The sequence below is a fragment of the Anser anser genome, assembly GCF_964211835.1.
Source record: "Anser anser genome assembly, chromosome: 3".
Taxonomy (NCBI): domain Eukaryota; kingdom Metazoa; phylum Chordata; class Aves; order Anseriformes; family Anatidae; genus Anser; species Anser anser.
Window position 1 is genome coordinate 12,675,117 of NC_139722.1, and position 22,020 is coordinate 12,697,136.

The 22,020-nt window shown below is 38.0% G+C and overlaps 2 long non-coding RNA genes across 2 annotated transcripts in view; one reads left to right on the plus strand and one right to left on the minus strand.

Annotated features, from left to right (window-relative positions):
• Positions 1 to 22,020, minus strand: part of LOC310896094 — a 46,725-nt gene that overhangs the window by 20,692 nt on the left and 4,013 nt on the right. The gene's annotated exons all lie outside the window — the stretch shown is intronic.
• LOC310897504 lies at positions 3,922 to 20,386 on the plus strand. The gene is made up of 4 exons (XR_014582352.1): positions 3,922 to 4,033; positions 17,549 to 17,725; positions 19,027 to 19,091; positions 19,738 to 20,386. It is a non-coding gene; the product is annotated as an uncharacterized lncRNA (long non-coding RNA).

Sequence of the window (22,020 nt, forward strand, 5' to 3'; positions counted from 1 at the left end):
AGTCCTCATTTGCTCATTAAAAAATTGGCTAGAAAGTTGGTAAAGACTCTGTTGAGTTTCTCTTGTAATTCCATTAGCATCTGGCTCTTCATCAGGTTGCTGGTTAATATCCAAAGAAATGGAAATGAAACATACAGAGCTTTCATTATGAAAAGGTATTATATTTCAGTGTTGTGCATCAATAAAAGTATACAAATATCTCTTCAAAATCAATGTCTTGCAACACTAGTTGTTCAAGAACCATGGCATTAAACAAATACATGACAAACGTTACTTAGAATGCTTTTTTTCCCCATGCGGTTTCTTAGTTTGTATGTTTATACTGTCACAAATGCCACTAACTTTGCCTTACAGCTAAAAGATACAATGAAAGTAGACTTTGTTATCTGTCTCAGCAGTTCTTACTGTAAATTATGAAACTCAGTCTTTCACTGACAATAAATTTGCTCCATAAAAAGCAGTGTGGTAGCTGTGCCTGTGTTACCAATGTTAAACACTTCCATTTCATAATGATAACAGAGAAAACAAAATTAAAGTTTTATATTTTATATTTTGTAAAAATGTACACGAGAGAGATTGATGCCATAGGAAAGAAAAGCTATGGGAAAGAAAAGTCAGCTAACCTCTGTGCAGACAGTAAGTTACAATTTAGACAGCCCACTGCAGCAGAAGATCAGTTCAAGACCATCTAAGGACACTTAAGGTGTGTAAGTCCATGGGTCCTGATGGGCTGCATCCACAGGTCCTGAAGGAATTGGCAGATATAGTTGCTAAACCACTATCCACCATATTTGAGAAGTTGTGGCAGTCCAGCAAAGTTCCCACTGACTGGAAAAGGGGAAACATAACCCCCATTTTTAAAATAGGAAAAAAGAGAAGACACGGGGAATTACGGGCCAGTAAGTCTCACCTCTGTGCCTGGCAAGATCATGGAGCAGATCCTCCTGAAGACTCTGCTAAAGCATGTGGAAAATAAGTAGGTGATTGGTGACAGCCAACTAAGGGGATATCATGCCTGACAACTCTGGGACCTCTAAGATCATCCAGTCCAACCTTTAACCCAGTACTGACAAGTCCACTACTAAACCATGCTACCAAGTTCTAAATCTACATGTTTCTTGAAGACCTCCAGGGATGGTTAGTCATCCACTTCCCTGGGCAGCCTATTCCACTGCCACACAAACCTTTCAATAAAGAAACTTCTCCTAATATCCAATCTAAACCTCCCCTGGTGCAACTTGAGGCCATTTCCCCTTGTCTTATCACTTCGGTTCATGAACCTTCTCTCTACTTTTCAGGGTGATACAAAAATTGTCAAATTCTGATGTATCATTCGCAGTATCTAACAACACCTGACTTCTGCCTCAAATGCCAGGCATGCTTTATGAGTGTAGGCTCCAGGAGAGGGTAAAACAGAGCTGTTCCACTCAAGATCAGACCAAAAATAAATAAATAAATAAAATGTAAAATATAAAATAAAAAAAAATGTGGGTTTTACCACAATTTGATTCCTGGCTTTTATTTTTCTTCCAGAAAAGTCAGGCCATGGGGTGTAGCTCACTTTAGACCACCTCGTGGAACAGTATTGATGCTGAACGGTACTGGTCCTGCTCTGGACCTCATACTGACTGTGCTGCTTCCTTTATTTTAGATTTATCATTGGTAGTATTTTGGGAATGCCTATAAAGCTGCATGATCTCATAGCTATAAAACTTATGGTCAATGGCTATAAAGCTGCATGAACTTCCTGGGACACAACATCAGAAAACAGTGTTCCTTCCCTACCAGAAGGAGAAAAGGAAATCAGAACATCAGTTAATGCCTGGTAGAAGTATACTTACATCATGATAGATTCTTTAGTAGTATCATTTTATTTTATACAATAAGAGTCACCATGTCACAACACAAGATTGTTATTATGCAATGCCAAATTCTCAAGCATATACCCATAAATACTTGAAGAATATTTGTTGCAGCACAGCTCCCCCTAGGCAGGAGCAGAGCAATTTTATATTCAGTAGCAAATAAACTGCAATCTCCAGAAATTCACATCACTGTAAAGGGAAAAGTAAAGGGGGAGGAGGGAATATATTATTGTTGTTGCTATGGAAACTGAACAAAGAATAACTACTTGCCAATTTTTTTTCTGGTTCCTCCTGCAAATGAGACTAAAATGCTGAGATTTCAAGGACAAGAGTTGCTGTCAATAACTAAATATTTTGTTATTCTGGGATTTACCAGCATATTACCTTGGAGCTGTTTAGTTTCTAAATGCTAGTGAATTCTTTTTTACTGTAGGGCAGTATGTTTTAAGTACATGAAGCATGCTGTTATGAACAGGCAATTAATTTCACATGGGTAAATCGATTGAATAGTCGATCTGGTCCTAAAATTGGGGATGTATTCAGTGCATTTTATATATATCTGTAAAGACTTTTCTATAAAAAGAAGAAATTTTGAATTTACAGGTATGCATCTCCCTGCACAGCACCTGGGTACTGTAAGAAATTAAACATTGTTATTTAGATGTTTATCCCCATTCAGTTATAATATAGTAATTCCATTTGCATCTGTGTAAGAGGCTATTTGTGAGACTCTCTATACCTCTGCCTCCATTGGGCTTATGTGGCAAGGTCTTTGGTAGCAGGGGGCTGCAGGGGTGTCCTCTGTGAGCACCGCCCAGCAGCTGCCCCATGTCAGATCAGAGCCAGCTCCAGACAGCTCCAAAAGGGACCTGCCACTGGCCAGAGGCAAGCCAGGAAACAATGCTGGCTGGGTGGGCCTCTGGGAGAACATATGGAAGAAAGGGGGGGAAAAAGCTGTTGTGCAACTGCAGCTGGGAGAGAGGAGTGAAAAAATGTGAGAGAGCCAGCCCTGCAGCCCCCAAGGTAGTTCAGAAGGAGGGCAGGAGGTGCTCCAGGCAGGGAGCAGCAGTTCCACTTCAGCCAGTGGAGAGGCCCCTGGTGGAGCAGGCTGTCCCCCTGCAGCCCATGGGTCCCACACGGAGCAGATCTCCACGCTGCAGCCTGTGGAGGAGCCCCCGGTGGAGCAGGTGGATGTGGCCTGGAGGAGGCTGCGGCCCATGGAGAGCCCCCGCAGGAGCAGGCCCCGGGCCGGAGCTGCAGCCCGTGGAGAGGAGCCCACGCAGGAGCAGGGGGTCTGGGGGGAGCTGCCGCCCGTGGGGGACCCGTGCTGGAGCAGTTTGCTTCTGACGGATGGATGGACCCTGTGGTACAGAGCCATGTGGGAGCAGTTCTTGAAGAGCTGCTGCCTGTGGGCAGCTCCCTCAGGCTCAGTTCGGGAAGGACGGCATCCCATGGCAGGGACCCCATGTGGAGCAGGGGCAGAGAGTGACCGTGAAAGGGCAGCAGATGACAAAGCATCATGGACTGACTGCAGCCCCCATTCTCCAATGCTGCTTGTGGGGAGGAGGTAGAATAGGGTGGATGGAAACGGGGGCAGGAGGTGGGGGAAAGGTGTTTTTAGTTTGCTTGAAGTTTCTCACTGTTGTAATCTGCTAGTGATAGACAATAAATTACATTAATCTCCCTGTGCTGAGTCTGTTTTGCCCATGATGGTAACTGGTGAGAAATCTCCCTGACCTTATCTCAGCTCATATGCCCTTTTCCTTTGAGAAAGGGGAGTGAGAAAATATTTGTGGTGGAATTTAGCAGCCCAGCAGGGTAAATCTACCACATTGATAGTGTTGTGAGCCCTCAAGAGGTCTACAATGTTAGTGAAAAATCCGTCACCCAGTAGCAGCAGGATACTCTGCTAAGACCTGCACACTAAGAACAGTTTCCAGTTCTCAGTTAACAGCAAACATTGATCGTGACCCAGAACGCATTGATGTAAACCATGATGCCAACTCAACAATAAAAGTCTGGGTGAATCCTGTAGCTCCTTGCAGGCATCCCGTGGGAGGGACCCCACGGGGAGCAGGGGCAGAGAGGGACCGCGAAAGAGCAGCGGTTGACAAAGCATCATGGACTGACTGCAGCCCCCATTCCCCAATGCTGCTTGTGGGGAGGAGGTAGAATAGATGGGGAGGGAGGTGTTTTTAGTTTGCTTTTAGTTCTCACTGATCTAGTCTGTTATCAATAAGCAACAACTAACATTTTTTTTTCTGAATCTTTTTATCTCTTATGCTGAGTCTGTTTTGCCCACAATGGTAATTAATGAGTGATCTCCCTGTCCTTATCTGCATCCAGAAGCCTTTTTTATTCACTATATTTTCTCTCCCTATTCTGTTGAAGAGGGGGAGTGAGAGAGCAATGTGGTGGAGCTGACCTGGCCATCAGTGTTAAAACACCACACTGACTCATACATATTTCATCTCTAAAACGGACAAGCAGCCAATCTATTTCTGCCAAATAATAACTTAAGTCATGCAATATTATTTTAATGACCTGTAGTTTACAACTCATCTGGAAATGAAGATGCAGCTGATTTAGGGTATAGAGTATGACCTTAAGTATGGTTTCAACCATGTTTTCTCACTCCGAGCATGGTAAGTGAAACCTAAAGTTAGTGAAATGAAATGGTCACAATCATTACTCAGACTAGAATTTGTTATTTGTTAAAGTTTAGAATAGCATAGGCAAAATTAACCGCAGGAAAATATATATATATATTCTACAGGAAAAAAATATCTAGAATCTTCTGGTGACCAAAAGGTGATAGAAGTAATTTCTCTTTTCATTTGTCTGGGTTTACAAACCAGAGGTGGAGACCTTTCTTTATTCCAGTTCTTCAGAATGCTTTCTATTGGCAGCCAGCATCATCTTCATCTTACGCAGTCTGTTTAAGGCAGGTATTTTCCCATGTAATTCTCTCTGCTAGATGTTAATTTAACTATCCTCCCATGTACAAGAAAAAGAGATATAGTTTAAATATCTCTCAGCTATAATTCATCTTACAATATCTCAGTAACATGAATATCCTGACTGTTAGGGGTGGAGAAGGAAAGAAAGGCAAAGGAGTAGAACAGGTGCTGAATGTCTTTTAAACTTGAAGGACTCTTCAATTATGAAACATAAGGGATATTAAAGAGTTGTCCAAGGATCTCTTCAAGCAGATTAGATATATAGAGATATAGATGATATATAGATAAATAAATATAGAGATATATAGGTAGATTAGATAAATAGATAGATAGATAGATAGATAGATAGATAGATAGATAGATAGATAGATAGATAGATAGGTATCAAGGTCTGAATTCTGATAAACTTGAATAAAAAACACTGATGGAAATCACAGATAGTAGAGGAGGCAACTCACCATCAGCAATGTTCCCTAGAAAGAGATGATGATTTTCCTACAATTTCATTTCTAAATTGTCTTTCAAGTGCATCTCGGGCATAATGATTATGATTATCTGGAGGAGGAGATGCTATCATTCAAAATAGTAGCAGCTATTAATAAAATAAAATTTAAAAAAAAAATGTTAACACTTAAATTCCCAAACATCAATCTGATGAGGTTCTTTCCTTTTGAAGAGGATTTCGTAAATTTCATTTACAAAATTTGATTTAATTTCATACAATTCAAACATTTGATTCAGTCATTCATTTACAAGAGTCTATGTAGTTTCTAATACAACCTTTAATTGAACGTTTTACTAAATATGATCTAAATATGATACAGTATAACTGTATGACCCTGCATAATAAATATGACCCTGCATATTTATTATATATTTTCAACATACACAACTCTAAGGTATTTTCCTGTCAAGAGTGCATAGTGCTGGAAATCCCCTACTGTTATAGTGTATAGCATCAGAAAGACTGTTCTTTGAATTATAAGGAGTTTCTGAATGTATTCTTCATTATTGTCTCAGTATAGAAGTGAATGCAAATGGCACCTCTACATTTTTGTTTGCTTGTTTCTTTTTGCTTTTGTTTTCTTTGCAGTCTAATTAGGACAAAAATCTGCCTCACTTTTGTCACTCTATGGCCATTGACAGTAGTGAGTCAGTCAGTCAGTTGTGGAAATCTAAATGAGTTATAAAACCATTTAATTGCAGCATTGCAGAACTGCAAGAGTAGGTGGATACAACTATGAATTTCAAATGAACTAATGGGCTAATTACCTCATTATCTTATTATTCCTATAAGCTAAATACAGTATCTCTTTGCCATATATAAAGCTGTGTCTTAAACAAGTTTTATCATATATCTCGTCTTTTCTTTGTTTTCCATTTCTTAGTGAATTCAATTCATTCTATTTTGACTTGACAGTAGTAGAATACACCAATATTGTATCTGCAATTAAACAGATGTGTGTGTAACATATGGGGTCAGGCCAAGCAAATGGTACAATTTAGTGATGCAAGTAATAGTGGCTGTGCACTAAATAAAGATTCTTTCTTGGCTCTACTTGAATAAGTGGGGCTACTCTTGAAATGCCAAGCTTTTATTTGCAAAGTAAAAAGGCATTGAGAAGGGAAAATCTCTACAATCAGCAGAGATATTTGCAGCACAAATCAGCTTAGCTTTGGCATGCAGTGAGTGGACTTGATAATCTCTGCAGCCCTAGACATAGCTCCACTGAATTTGTCTATGATCCTTTCAAAACTAATCATAATTTTGTGTACTACAGAACATGTTCATTGCATAGCGTCAGCTCTCTCCAACACAAAAGTTCAGGTGCATTTTTGGCTCAGAGAAACTCAAGGGTAAAATGCTTGCTATCTGTAAAGCCAGGATTACACCCTGCATTGTTAGATGTTTGTAGTAAAGTAAAGATTTCAGTAATGTTGTTTTGCAGTGATTTCCCTTAGGCCAAATTTCTTTTGAAAGAATATGATAGCTTGAAGAGTAGTCACAACTTACAGTGGCATAGTTATGTTTTTGAAGGTATCATTTATAGCAAACTTTCTGAATGAAACAACCTATATTGACAACCTATGTTTAACAACCATTTGACTACATATGTGTGCTAAAAGTTAGGACCTGGCATACTATGTTCTAGCCACATATATAACTATGTTCTAGCCACTTCATACAACTTTCTATTTATTTTAGCTGATGAGCACATATTAATTTCTTATACTATGCCTTGGTCAATTATACTATAAAATAAAAGAGTAAATTCTACATTTAGGCTTCTTCATGTAAAAGCTAGTATTGAGAAAAAGAAAAATAAGATTATGTGATACGATAGAAATGCACAGAAAAAAAGATACATATGCACACATACATATGCACATTTATATATTTTTAAATGTGTTAATTTTTTACTTTTTTTAAGTATTATCTTAAATGTCTTTGCATTTTTTTCATAGACATTGACTGTCTTAATCTCTGTTTAACAGTTTGAATTGTTCATATCTTCAAGTTTTATGTTTAATGAATATTGTTTCTAGATCCTGAGTATATAGTTATCAACCAGTCATTGGAGCAGGATTTAGTCTGATATTAAAGCACTACAACTGGGTAATATGTAAATTACAATGTGTAATATTGCAATACATAAAGTGTACCAAGGCAGGATGGTCTCCTGTGGCAGCTGGAGACTATGAGCTCTACTAGGACATCTAAGGCAAGACCTAAGAGTAGGTTAAGATGTGACATTAGTTTTCTTCATTCCAGTCCCTGAGCAAAGATGTTCTGTAAAACAGGCTGTAAAACAAATGAATCTGAAATGAAGCAATGATGACACTTTCAGTTAGAAGTGTTCAATAATTCATTTAAATGCCACTCCCCATCTCCTGAATAACATGTACTTCCCTCTGTAACAGATATAGTGGAACCATGGAGGAAAATTTTCATTGAGAGTTCTTAAAAAGGTTTAAAAAAATTAGCTAAATCATTTTTCACTGAAAAATGGGAGGTTTTGCATGAATATTCTATTTTGATAGTATCTGCTACAGAGAACTGGCAATACAAATTATTTCAGCTTTTTTCTGGCTTGAAAGATATTTGACCTTGTTGCTTCATCCTGACTTTTCCACTCCGACATTTCAAACGTCTCTCAAGTGAAATGTCTGATAAATGTGGATCACTTTCTTTCCTTTTTTCTTATCTAGCAAAGTTAGATTCTTTTCACTTTTTTTCTCTTTAAGGATAAAAACTTTGAAACCAGTGCTTCCAGTAGAAAGAACATTAGCTTCTCTAGCTGTCACAAATCTTCTCTGCATCTGTGCCAACACTAGCAAATTGAACCGGGCATGGGCCTGAGCACCTCCACATAGTCATTCACACTTAAACTGTTGTGGTCTCTGGCATGGTTCTGGCTCCAGCCTACTAATACTCACTCAGGTGCTTCAGGTAGGCTTCCGGTTTAGCACCTTCCAGGAGCATGAGCCACAGAAAGTTTGGACTCGACCCTTCTCCTTTATGGGAATCTGGAAGACCAGCTGTAAGGACAAAGGCTGTGGCATGATCTCAGACATGCTTATTTGTGCAGTTATAGCAAACAAGAAGAGAGGGAACAGCTACTCTTGGAAACTTCCTTATAGAAGTATAATATTCACTAGATAAAAAATTGTACTTCTGTTACAAGACTCACAATATTTCACTAACAGTAGTTTGACTTTTTATGAGACTGAACAGCTCTATGCACCTTCTGCTGTCTAACCACATTGCCTTGCTGGGGCCTGAATAAAACAGAAGCTACTCATCACTGGACTCAGAAGACATTTGTTCTTCTGTGTGTACATGAAACCAAAAGACAATGGTATGAGGGCTATATGTGCTCTTGGAGGCTTGATTTGTCACATCAAACAGGGAAGAAAAAAAAGAAAAAAAAAAGGAATCAAGAGAACAAAAGGATATTGTTGTGTTTTAAGTAATTTGTCCATGTTTTTGTTTGTTTGTTTGTTTGTTTGTTTTCGTAGTTCTTTCTAGGTAGCAATGTTTCTGCTATATCTCAGGAGCTGGACTCGATGATCCTTATGGGTCCCATCCAACTCAGGATATTCTATGATTCAATGATTCTGTGATTCTACAATTCTTATTTTTTTCTCTTTCATACCTATTGATTTGGCCTTTATCACTTGGAAGGAAGTTATGCAATAGTTAGTGTCCTGCAACAGTTAGCAAGCATTAAAGTCTGGTATTTTATTATCAATATTCACTACACTGTTCGGATAAGAAATTATTGTGAATATAGCGCTGTGTGAGGATATTTACTACAAATTACTGCTCCATGCATGAGGTTACAAATGCCAATAAGATACTGGGGGCTCAAAGATAATGTTCAGCTCTCTGCAGCCAACAAGTAAGGGTCAGCTGAATAAACGAAAGGCAGATCAGTTTACATCAGACTGATAATTTCTATTTCATTTGACATTTTGTCCCTGCTGAATTATGCACGTTATCTAAATTATGTAGAATCTAAGAAACTTTCTTTCATTGTTTCTTTTCATCTTAATCAAAAATATTAAATCATTTCCATGCAAAAGAGTGGAAAATGTTCATTTGTATTGAATAGATCATGCTAATGTAAGTAAAAACAAGAGTGGAAAAACCTCCCTAAATTGGCTTTTCTTCCTCTCATTGTCAGCACATTTTACTTGCAGATTCCTCACGCAGATCTTAGATCTATTCAAAAGTATTCAGTTCCAAACAGGATCAAAGTAGTTCATCACCATCCATTTCTCTTCACTAGCTTACTCAAGGTTGCTGTTGTGTAAGATCTGCTTCCCCTGACTCCCTTAATTCCCTTCACCCCAATAAGTCCAACCTACATATGTCATATGTAAAACCAAATGGCAATGTGGAAGGTTTGCATACTAAAGCACTTTAATCACACATACATTAATTACATGACTTTCCTGTGCTGTGGGGGAGATGGTGCAGTGAGGGAGAGCAGCTGTACAGGTTAATGTCTTGGCTGCCTGCATGACCTCCTTGGTCCCATGGGAGAGATGGCACAGTTTTGGAGGGGGGCTGGGCAGCTGTTACAGTGGTTCCTGCTCTGCTGTGCATTGTTCTAGTGCTGGGCTGTGAGGTTTTCCTGGGCTTCTCTCCACTCTCTGGGCTTTGTGGAGGATGGAAAGATACTGATGAAGGTGTGTTGGATTTACTTCCCTGGAGTTTGGTTTGTGGTTTTTGGGTTGTGTATTTTTTTCAGTCACCATTGTTTATCTCAGTACTCTTAGCTTATTCTTACTCATAGGACTGGCTAAAGAACACAGAATCACAGAGTCACAGAGTCACAGAATGGTTAAGGTTAGAATGGACCTCTGGAGGTCATCTGGTCCAACTCTCCTGCTCAGGCAGGGACCCTTACAGCAGGTTGCCCAGAACCATGGCCAGACAGCTTTTGAAGATGCAAGGAGGGAGACTCCACAACCTCTCTGGACAACCTGTTCCAGTGCTCAGTCAACCACACAGTAAAGAAATGCTTCTTGATTTCCAGGCAGAAACCCTTGTGGTCTAGGCTGTGCCCATTGCCTCTTGTCCTGGCACAGGAAAAAAATAACTGGCTCCATCTTTGCATTCTGCCTTCAGGTACTTATACACATTGATAAGATCCCCTCCTGACCCTCCTCTTCACCAGGAGGAACAGTGCTAACTCTCTCAGCCTCTCCTCAGAGGAGAGGTGCTCCAGTCCCTTGATCATCTTGGTGGCCCTGCATTGGACTCATTCCAGTATGTCCATCTCTCTTATACTGGGGGGCCCAGAACTGGACACACTACTCCAGGTACAGCCTCATCAATGTTGAGTACAGTGAAAGGATCACCTCTTTTGACCTGCTGGCAACACTTTGCCTAATGCAGCCAAGAACATTGCTAGCCTTAGCAGCAAGGACGCATTGCTGACTCATATTTGACTTGGTGTCTACTAAGACTCCTAGGTCCTTTTCTGCAGACCTGCTTTCCAACTGGATGCCCTCAGCATGTCCTGGTGCCTGGGGTTCTTCATCTCGGTCCAGGATGCTGCACTTCTTGTTGAACATCATGAGATTCTTGTTAGCCCCCCTCTCCCCCTCCCCAGTCAAGGTCCCCATGGATGGCTGCACGACCCCCTAGTGAGTCATCCACCCCCCCAAAGCTTGTGTCATCCACACATTTACTAAGGGTGCACTCTTCCAGATCATTAATGAAGATGTTAAAAAAGACTGGACCCAGTGCTAACCCCTGGGATACTCTCTTCATTGCTGGCTTCCAACTAGACTTTCCCAATGACCAGTCCGGCCATTCAGCCAGTTTTTGATCCACTTCACTGACTTGCTGACTGCTCATCCATCACCTCACTGATGATCAGACTTTATTTATTTATTTATTGATGCTTTCTGATTTGCTTCACTGTTGTTGGTGCTCACAATCTGCTGGTTCTAGATACTTGAGGACATTTTGGGACTTCTTGTTAATATCCAAGCTGATTGCATAACTTGGTTGCCTGTTTCCTTGACCACGCCACAGCTATCTTGTTGTTTGGGACAGAGGGTTTGATCATATTTTCGTCTAATTCTACTACAGCAAGTTGGTTAAAGTTCACAGACCTACACAAGCAGATTTACTAACTAGGCCATACTCAGGCTAATTGCTACAACATAGTAAGCACTGTTAATATTATAAATATTTTCACTGAAAGAAATTATATGGTTTTAAACTATTAAGAACTTTCACACTGAATTCAGTCAATTTGTGTTTTGTTTTGTTTTGTTTTGTTTTTCACAATCAAGGCATTAGAGCCTGTGGGTGAGGGGTTGTGTGTTTTTTTGTTAGTTTGTTTTTCTACAGCTACTGAGCTCTTTAGGATGCAGATAACACTTGAACCTTGGTTTCTAAGCCCCACAGAAATCAGAATTTGTTTCAAAGAGTTTTTTAACAAATCTTGACCACAAAAGAATGTGGTGGAATTCATATGTCATCATTTCTCAAAATGTGATAGTTAAAACAGTAGGTGATAGAAAAAAATGCATATTAATGGAGAATTAAAGTACTTTGGGCTTTTGAATACCTCTTTCTTTTGGCAGGAACAACATATATTTGATCCACCTTGGCAAAGATGAACAGCAGTATCTTTTTTTTTTTTTTTTTTTTCTTTAGTCAGATATTTGCATCTTCTTACCGAGGAAACCTTAAGCAACTCCATTAACTTCAGGGGCTTCCAGTAAAGTCCTGAGCTCCACTAACTTCTTTAACTAGATCCCTACTGACCATAGAGGGTACTTAGGAAACTGTGGCAAAGCAAGGTTGTAACACAACCTTTTGTCTAATGCGTTTTCAGATAATCAAAGTATTGTGCCCAAGTGATGGTACACGAGTGTAAACAATATTTCTATGTATCTCATGCCTCATCTGTAAACACTATGTGGTTGTCTTAGACACCCTCTGGAATTTAAAATAGCACTAGAAGTCTCTGTTTGGACAACTGAACTAAGCCTGTAGTTGCTCTATAAAAAGATATAAAATCAGAGTTGTACTAGTGTTGCCCTGAATCCTAGCCATACTGATACGTGTTCAGACAGCTTGCAAATTGGTAGGTAAGACCCTGCACTTGGTCACAGAAACAAGATTACTCTTTGAAACCCTGGATTTATTTCCTTTGACACATACTGACTACTGTGGAGAATTCCTCCCTGAAGATGCTTAAATCAAAATGTCCATTTTTTCTTTCCCTTAAATCTTTATGCTATCATTGGAGCAACAGTTTTACAAGTAAGACCCATTGGGAACAGTGATGATGTTCCCTGACTCCTAAATCTCAAGGAGAAAACATCTGAAAACATATAGGTCATCCAAAAAAGCAGAGAACCTTGGCAGCTCCATTTCTATATTCTCATACCTAAATCTCAATCAAAATACATTGACCCCTGGTTTGTGAAGAATGTCAATGTCACTGACTGGGATTCAATACATAGATACATTTTACCCTGTCCTAGAATGAGGTTCAGAACTTCAGCCTGGACTATATTAAACAGTGTTTTTACTCCTTGCACTTGACTTTCAAATTCTAATGTCTTAAGTAAAGAGATTTGTAACCAAGGAAACATGAAGTGGTATATCTCTTATTGTTCACTAAATTTGACACGAGCTACAGAAAGCATCTATCTATTAGCACTTTAAAGTAAAAATGTTTTCCTACTTCCTTTCCTATAATTTGTCTCTGCCTTTGATAAATGGCTTATAGCTTCAATGTCAAATATCACAGATTTACATGCCATGGTAGGACAAATTTAAAACAAACAAACAAACAAATAAACAAAGCAATTGTTTTCCTTAGTCTATATGAAGAAAGATTTATGATTTCCATTTCCTCCACAGATTAAATGTTTCTTGCAGAACCATAGCATATTCCCTAGCAGTTTCCACAGCAGAGGGCCATAATGGGGAGTCAGAGATTCCAGAATGTTATGATTATCTTTGCTTTTAATTATAAACAGTTTTGACAGCTTTCAGCTTTGACATTCTAACAAAACACTGATAAGAATATTTATGCTGTTATGATTGATGAACATAATCAGGACTGCAAAGACCAAAGTTAATCTTATAAATTAGCTACAGGCTCCTCTGTTCTGTTTAAAGCAATGTTTAAGATTTCTTAAGATTCTTTAGGATCTGAAGTAGACCGGAGCCAGGCTGAGTATTGAAGAGAGTATGAACATGCTTTTTTAGTGAAGAGGAGGTGATTAGGACTAACATATTAACGCCAAATGAATTTTTTGTTTCCCACTGCAGAAGAAAAAGTCACATTCTGCATGACTTACATACTTAGCACCGCATTTTCAGTGTTTTGCTTTATGCTTTTGTTTTTCTTTCTCTGTCCATGGAGGTCTGAGGTGTACCAAAAAAGACTATTCTGCTTAAACTAGAAGGATTACCTATGATGCTGTTGATGATGGGTATGCAGTTTGTATTGTAAACAAGAGACATCCAGCTGCCACTTGCAATGAAGCCTTTCTGTGAAATCTGTTAACAATTTGATTATAAAATCAAGGTTTTGAAATGTGAAGGCACAAGCAGCAATCAAGTTATTCAGTGCTTTATACAAAGAATACGTGCTTTATTATATCTATTACAGTACCAAAGTGATTGGTGATTAGCAGAGAAAGGAAGAAGCTAAACTTCATGCACATAGAAATTTAGATTAGATCAAAGCCTTCTGGTATAGACATACCAGATTGGCAATATGATATGATTTATGAACTGTTAATTAAATCTACCTCCTCTGTGTCAGATTGAATACATGAATATAAATGTCTTTACCTTGATAGCAGATAGCCAAGCCTTAGCTTATATAATGACTGTACATGGCATACTGATGAAAAACTAGACTTACACAACAAAACACTTTGTAAATATGACCCCAATAAAAGACAATCACAAGCACAATAAATTTCCACTTCTGAGCTATTCCTAAATAAAATTGAGCATAATATTGATAAATAGTCCTTGCATTTTCTGTAGTCGTAGAATAAAAATAATGTTATAAATGCATTCAAAGATTGTTTTTTTTTTCTTTGCTTTTTTTTTTTTAATTAAGATAGAACCACTATGGTAATTGCTAGAGTAATATGAATTTCTTGATTTTACTAGGCTGCTAAAGTTACCAAAAGTAATTCTGTTATTTGCTAATAATTCTAAAAGGTATTGAATACCTAATTTTTATTACTGTAATATAATGGACCTTATGGCTATGGTGTCTAAAACATGGGAATTAGTTTGGACCAGCAAATAAAAGTTACATCTATGACATTGAATTCTATGTACTGTAATCTAAGAAATCTGTTTTGTAAAGTGAGCTGCATGATGGCACATTTCTCATCGACTGATCCAAAAAAAAAGAACATTACTTTCACCATGTGTGTTATCTTTGTGCTTCGAGTTCTGGCAGCTCCAGGTAAAAATTCAGTACCATTTCAACAAATACTATAGTATTTTCTTCTGCATAGTCTGATCATCCAGTTCATAACTTCCAGAGTATATATAACATCATTAGACTCCATTACAAAGAAGCAGGAAAAGGTAGCAGTACAATAATTTAACAGTTAATATTCAGAAGACTATACTATAAAATCTTAGACTTTTGTGCCTTTGCAAATGCATACTAAGTCCTGATTTTCTTGTTCACTTGGGTAACTCAATTTTAATCTTTATGACAGCTCAGATAGCTAAGGTGACTTATTTTTGTGTAATATTCTGTATTTGCATAGCACCTCTCCTCAAAGGATGACTGTATGTGGTACCTATACATTGATTACATTTCTATCCTCTTTTCTTTTCTTTATCCCTCAGCCCTATCATCATGGTCTCTTTTTCTTGTTGTCTACTGTGTTACCTCCTATTCAGCAGCATAGAAGGAGTGATGCTGATGGCAGTATAATTGTACTATTTATAATTAATTACAGTGAAAAGGGAAAGGAGTATTAATAAATGCCAGTAAGGGGACAGGTGAAATTTAGAAAGCATTCTACATTTCTGGTTTTATTTACATTATATTTCTGTGAAGGAAACTTGAATATTGGTCACACTATAATTCACAATATTGTGAGTGCTATTGTGTTTATTTATTTATTTTTATTTATTAGTAAAGGACAAGCTGTCATCCCAAAGTAATCTGGTAATTAATTCTAGAAAAAGGATGCAGGACAGAATGAAGAGTTCTCATCTAAAGTCTAGCACTCTTCTTTTTTAATTTGCAATAATAACTTGGCTACTTGGCTCTAACGTCCTCTTAGTCTTTCCTGCTTGAGCTATTCAACTTTGTATGAATGTGCTCTTTGTATAAATGCTCTTTGGAGCAGGGATTGGAACACTGATGTTTGGCTTCTCAGGGGACTGCTCTGATCACCAGCCTCCGGAGTCAGACCCACGCCTCCCACTCCCACCTCAGAGTAGGACTGGCAAGGCTCCAGTACAGCCATTGCAGTCATTCTACAATCTTTTAGGCAGTATGAGAGGAACCCAAATATTCTTTTTGCTGGTTTTGGAAGGAAGAGTCTGGCTATGAATATTTAATCCTATGAGTCCTAGGTTACATTGCTAAAAAAAACATTTCAGTACAACCCACGTTTTTAAAAAAGCATGCACACTCATAAATGTACTGCATCTTTTCAAGACATTTTCCTCCTGACCTTCCTTGCACAAATATCTGCTATGATCTTTGTATGGAAAAGCAAACACAAGGCAGTGGATCCTGAATAGGAGGTGTGAATTCTGTAAGAATACCAGTTATTTCCTTGTTATATTTAAGATCTCCAAACCTTGTCATTCAAGAATAATTTTTAAATCTATGACCTTAAATTTTATAATCTCTTGATACATACTTATAATAAGGAGTAATCTTATTAAAAAATCAGAAAGATTTTTTTAAATTCTTCATGTCAGAGAGGATCATTATGTTGAATCCAAAGCAATTACTCAAACTGCTAATAATCCATTGCTAATTAGTACAACATGTTTTTTTCAAGCATCTGGATGTGGGTGTTAAATCTCTAACAGCTGTTAGTGATTCCCTGCTGTATTCCTGTATTTTATTATTGTAATCCATGTATCTCTTGAATATTAGAAGCATTTTAATACAGTTACCAAGCAACTGCTCAAGACAGCTTTATTATATGCATGTTTCTTGCATGCTTCATGAGACTGCTCTGTGAAGAGAATTATCAAAGCAAGGGAACAGAAGAGCTAGCTGGAGAAGGAGATCAGCTAAAGGAGACAGCAATTTTGGAGGATTAATTCTGTGAAAATCACTTTAATAAACCTCAAAGACTCAAAGAGTGTAGAGGCTGTTAGCTGCCTACAGCTCCAAGCATCACACTCTGCTGTGTCAGGTTGACTGCAAGTTTTTTTTTTCCACAAATAAGTCTTTGAGGGACTTAAGTTATTCTGTCTTGGCCTTAAAACTCTACAGGTGTGGAGCATCCTTTCAAACATGCAACCTTTAGTACAAATTTAATGATAAAAAAAATAGTTTAAAATTGCAGGATTTGTATGTGTTGGTTTAGTGCTTCTCGTTTTCTTTGCAGTCCATTTTTTGCACCCTTTAGGTGCAAAACATCCGTACAACTCAACATATTTTTAGGCATTTTCTGCAATAATAAGAGTTTTGTAAACAAAGTTTACATCATATACGAAAGCTGGATATTTCCTGTAACCACATGATTTCTAGAAGCTGCAGTGTTTGGAGGAAAGCAGCTACATATATACTTCATATATATTTGCCAACATACTTTGATTATAGTTAGATTCTAAGGAATTGGCATGACACAGTATTTTTAGAAAACTGTGATTTATCAACACACTGTTGCTGGGGTTGTAACAAAAATACAATTTAATAAGAGATATGAGAAGGTGACAAATAATGTTCCCTTCTGAAAGATGAAGTGGTTCTGACAATGATGATACTAAACTGGACCATACCGTATAAAAGTACATATGTGAGACATGAAACCTTCTTCATTGGAAGGATTTTGTTTTTAAATAATTTTTAAGACAACATTTTCTTCAGTCTAGAAAATGCAAACTGAGTTTCTTTGTTTCAGTACTGCTTATTCCATAAGTGGTATAGTATTATAGCATGAATTCTCCATAAGGCTTTGGTTCTTTTTTTTTTTGTTTTGTTTTGTTTCATTTTTTCTTTCTAGAAATAACATGCATAAGAGGATTTGCAGGAGCTAGCATATGTCCTGCAGGGCTTGTGCTCAGGCAAAAATAATAAATCCTTCTGGATAAGAGCTGACGTGGAACAGAGCCATGTGTCTTTTCGCTGTAACCTCTAGGACTCCAACTTCCAGGAACACAGCTTGCTGCTGTGATAATGGGTAAGTTATCAGCTCGCTGTTACATACAGTTGTGTTAGGCTGTGCTAACTGGTTACGCTGCTAGCCTTGGAAGCAATATACATGCATTTGCATGTTGCAGTGATTGAACTCATAACTTATAGTCCAGGCAGAGCCGGCTCCAGTGTCTAATCCGCAAGGTGAATGAATTCTCTGTGGATAAATGAGTTTGTCATTTATAAATGCTATGATATCCTTTTGTGTAGTTAATCACATGGGATGTAAACAGGCTGAAAAACTGCAACATCCATATTTCCCATTAAAAGGATGCTCACCTTAAAGAAAGTTAGAAGCTCTATGGTATATCATGCAGTTGGAAAAAATAGCTGTACAGTAACAGCAGGGAAAATCTAATAGTTGTCCCAATGTATAATTCAGGGTCAAATTGATTTCAGATTATCTGTATGGAGAATACACATCAAAAGCTCTGTGGCAATCCTTTCTTGAGCAATCCAGATCTGAGAGCTGTGCTAACGGTTGCCCTAGATTGTGACTGGGGAGGAGGACTCTATAAAAGACAGGATGTCTTTCCCCACCCCCTTTATAATCAGTGCAGGAATAAGAGCAACAGCTGAGATGGCAGCATGCTTCATACGATGTAAAGAGCATAACAGACCTAGTAGACTCACACTGGAGCTCTTAATTTCTAAGTTATTTACGACATGCAAAGCCTGATTTTACACTGCAAGGACACAGGAAAGATTTATTCACAGAGATGGTTTATCTGATCCACTAGTAACTGGCCACACAATTTCAGACATTAGCATTCTGCTTTTCCACTGCCAAGCAGTTGTGAAGTTATACCTGTCACTTGTGGGTCAAGAATCATGGACCTCAGGCATTATCGAAAGATCTGGTCTTTGTTAAGGTCCACTGATTTTTGAAGAAGCCAGCAAAAGTCAGCACTAGACGGGCACAAAACATGATGATCATGCTGTTGCACACTTTAACATTTCTGGAATTACACTCACTGGCCTTCTCCCAGCCCCTGAGGAATTATGCAAGGTAGTAAAAATGATGTGGACTTCCATTTCCTAAGGCTCCTCCATTTTAGCTGGAGAAGGAATATGGCACTGTAAATAGAGTATGTTTCTACTAACTTTGGTGGTGGTGGTGGTTTTTTTGTTTGTTTGTTTTTAATGTAATATCTAGAAAAAGAAACCAGCTTTGTGTTTTCTTTTGCATAATGCATTAACACCCTGTCACCTATAAATACTCAGAGTCAACCTCCTGTCATATTCCATTTGCATTTCTAGTTAACGTTTTCTTCCCCTTCTTTTCAGCACACTGTTTGACACTGCTTTGCTACTGACTTCCTGGGAGTTTGTCTACATACAAAATGAACTCAGTAGGTTCTTCTGAATCTTCCAAATTTGAAATATAAGTGTGTCCCATTTAGTTTGATTTGATTTCTGGACTAACCTGAATATGTGATAAAATACTCAGATGAAGATTTCTAAATAGATTGGTATTGAGGAATAACTACTGAAGATTAGATGCATACTCTACATTAATTCAAATTAGCTTTGTAGCTCAACTTTTAGAACAATGTCTATTGCTATTAAGACTCATCCTAGTGAATTAAGATGAATGATGACAAAATTATAATTAAAGTAAAAATATAACAACATCACGAACAAGTGCTAACACAGTTCTAACGTAGCAATCTTTTGAAAATCTACTTTAATTGTATTTCATATAATTCCCAAAAGCTATGAATGTTCCTGGGAATAGAAGATTTCTTATCTAATAAATTTCCTACTTTTTGCATGGATGGAATGAATGCTGCAAAGTGTCCAAGGAACTTCAGCATTGATCACTAAGGGCAGGATTAATATGCCTATTTATTTCATTTCATCTATTCATTTCACCTCTACTCACACTGAGTCACTAACATAAGGGTCCCCATATCATTTCATCAACTAAAGGTGTAGTCTACAGGGTTTGAGTAGATAGAAATTGCCTCACTCAGTCTCTTCATTTCTCTAATGCAGGTTTCTGCAACTTTAAACCTTCTCAGCTCCGGTAGATTACCCTCACTATTGGGATATTGAATCCTCCTCCTCCACAGTGTCTTTATATACCCACACAGAAGAATAAGGTACATCCTGGGAGGAAAGCTGAGCCATGGACCATCCTTTCCATGCTGCAGAACCGTTCATTTTCCCTGCCACCTTCAAAAATCCTCAACAGCGTCTCTCCAAGATAAATCCCAGGTAGGAGCTGGGGGTGGAATTTACACCCTAGGAGACAATATCATTAAGCCCACACCAAGTTGGGTTCTCTCTGACATTTTCCCAGTGAGTTCTGCATCTGCAAGCACCCCTGACTTTCACCCACACCATGGTGGCAGGCAGGCTACCTGTGTCTGCTGTCTGGGGCCATGCTGTATCTCACCTGCTGCAGGTTGAAGCAGGGAGAAAACTTGATAAATATGTTGTCTCTGGGCCATCAAATGCAGATATATGGCCTGGTGCTATGGTTTATGGGCATGTGTAGTCTGCCGTGGAGGGAGCTTGGTCAGGCCTGTAGCTTTTTTTGTTAAATAAATGAGTTTAATTTATTCTTTATTCTTACTCCTTCCCTTTCCCCCCCAAAAAATAAAATAAAATAAAATAAAATAAAATAAAATAAAATAGAATATCCACTCCAACTACTGAAACATTTGTTAGAATTGGCTTCAGTGACAGCAAATTACCTCAGTGCAATATATAAATTGTCAATGCAATTCCTAAAAACATTCTTAACTTTTTTGTTGTTGTTTATAAAGTACATATGTATATGTATATTACAACTGAGCAAAGCTTCTGCCTAGTAAATAAAAGCATATTGTCAATGACAAACTTGTCAAAATCCCAAATTTCTACTGTCATGGATTTTCTACCAGGTTTTATATGCCATCAGTGAAACTGCTTAGAGTGGACAGATTTTGGGGGTTCACACAATTTGTCTCATGACATTGTATGATTGCTTTGGAACACAGCAATATATCTACTATACCCAGTGCTAAGGTCCTAGGTACTAACAACGGTAATTAAATCAAGGATTTTCATAAGGATTCTGCATTCACTTCTAGCCCTACACAAGGGAGGAGGAGAAATATAGCTGTCTCTAACTTTGGATTTAGTGAAACAACAAAACAAAAACTGCTTTTTTTTTTCTATATTTTTTATCCTGTTTTGTTTCTGCTACTTAAACATTGATCTTTGAGTTAAGATACAGACCAGAATAAAGATTTCTTACATTTTAAATGTCATGAGACCTGAGATTAACCTGATTTCTGAAGGGAGAGGACTGAGTAGCTGTTGTTTTACCATCAGTGACTTCAGGCATCTGCCTCTGATCTCTCCCTGTGTCTGGGATTATTACAGTTATTTTCTGTGTTCACCAAGAAAGGGAGAAAAAAAAAAAAAAAAAGGAAAAAAAGGGAAAAAAAAAGGAAAAAAAGGAAGAGAGATCATCTACACATGGCTGTTTTTGTCTTTCTTTAAAAGGTCAAAATGAAATGTAAAGTTGGAGACTCAGTGGGATTCAGAGACCAACCCTAAGGAAGTGTCCTGGGATTTCTGTACCCAGATAAGAGCAGGTAGTTTTTATAGGGTTTGCCAACAAGTGTTTCCAACATGATGTTTTTACAGACATTAAAAAGCCAGCCTGTATCCTCTACATGAACTATGCAGCACTGATAAACTGCCGGTGGCTCTTCACTGTCCTTTAGGCCTGGAGAGGTGACAAGCCCAACCTCCAAATCTGCCAGGCAGTTTCTAAGTCATTGTCAGAGCCCATTGACAACAGACCTCAAGGCACTTTTTTTTTTTTTCCTGTACAAAGACAAAATAAATATCTGAGATTTATCTGCTTTACAAAATCTAATTTGATTAAGAAGTGAGTAACGTGTGGATATGAACAATATTTTACTAAGTTTAGTTATTTTTTCCTATTAACAAAAAAGACATGTTCTGAGGATTTTTGTTCAAGTGTTTCAATTATGATTCTTATGCCAAGCCTTATTTAACGCAGTATAGTGAATAGTCTGTACTATCAGTTCTTTAAAGCCTGTCCTCGGATTTCAAGATTAGATCTCTACAGGATGTGCAGAATTTCTCTAAGTTTCTAGTGCTCTTCCACAGCAATTAGCTGTCATTTCTATTCTCATTATGATGCAGTCTGGTTTATAGGAATCTGAAAGCACTCTGAATCTCACAGGATGTCATTAAGGATCTTGCAGAAGATCTGTCAACAGCTAATCAACACCACCTCACCTATACACCACCTAG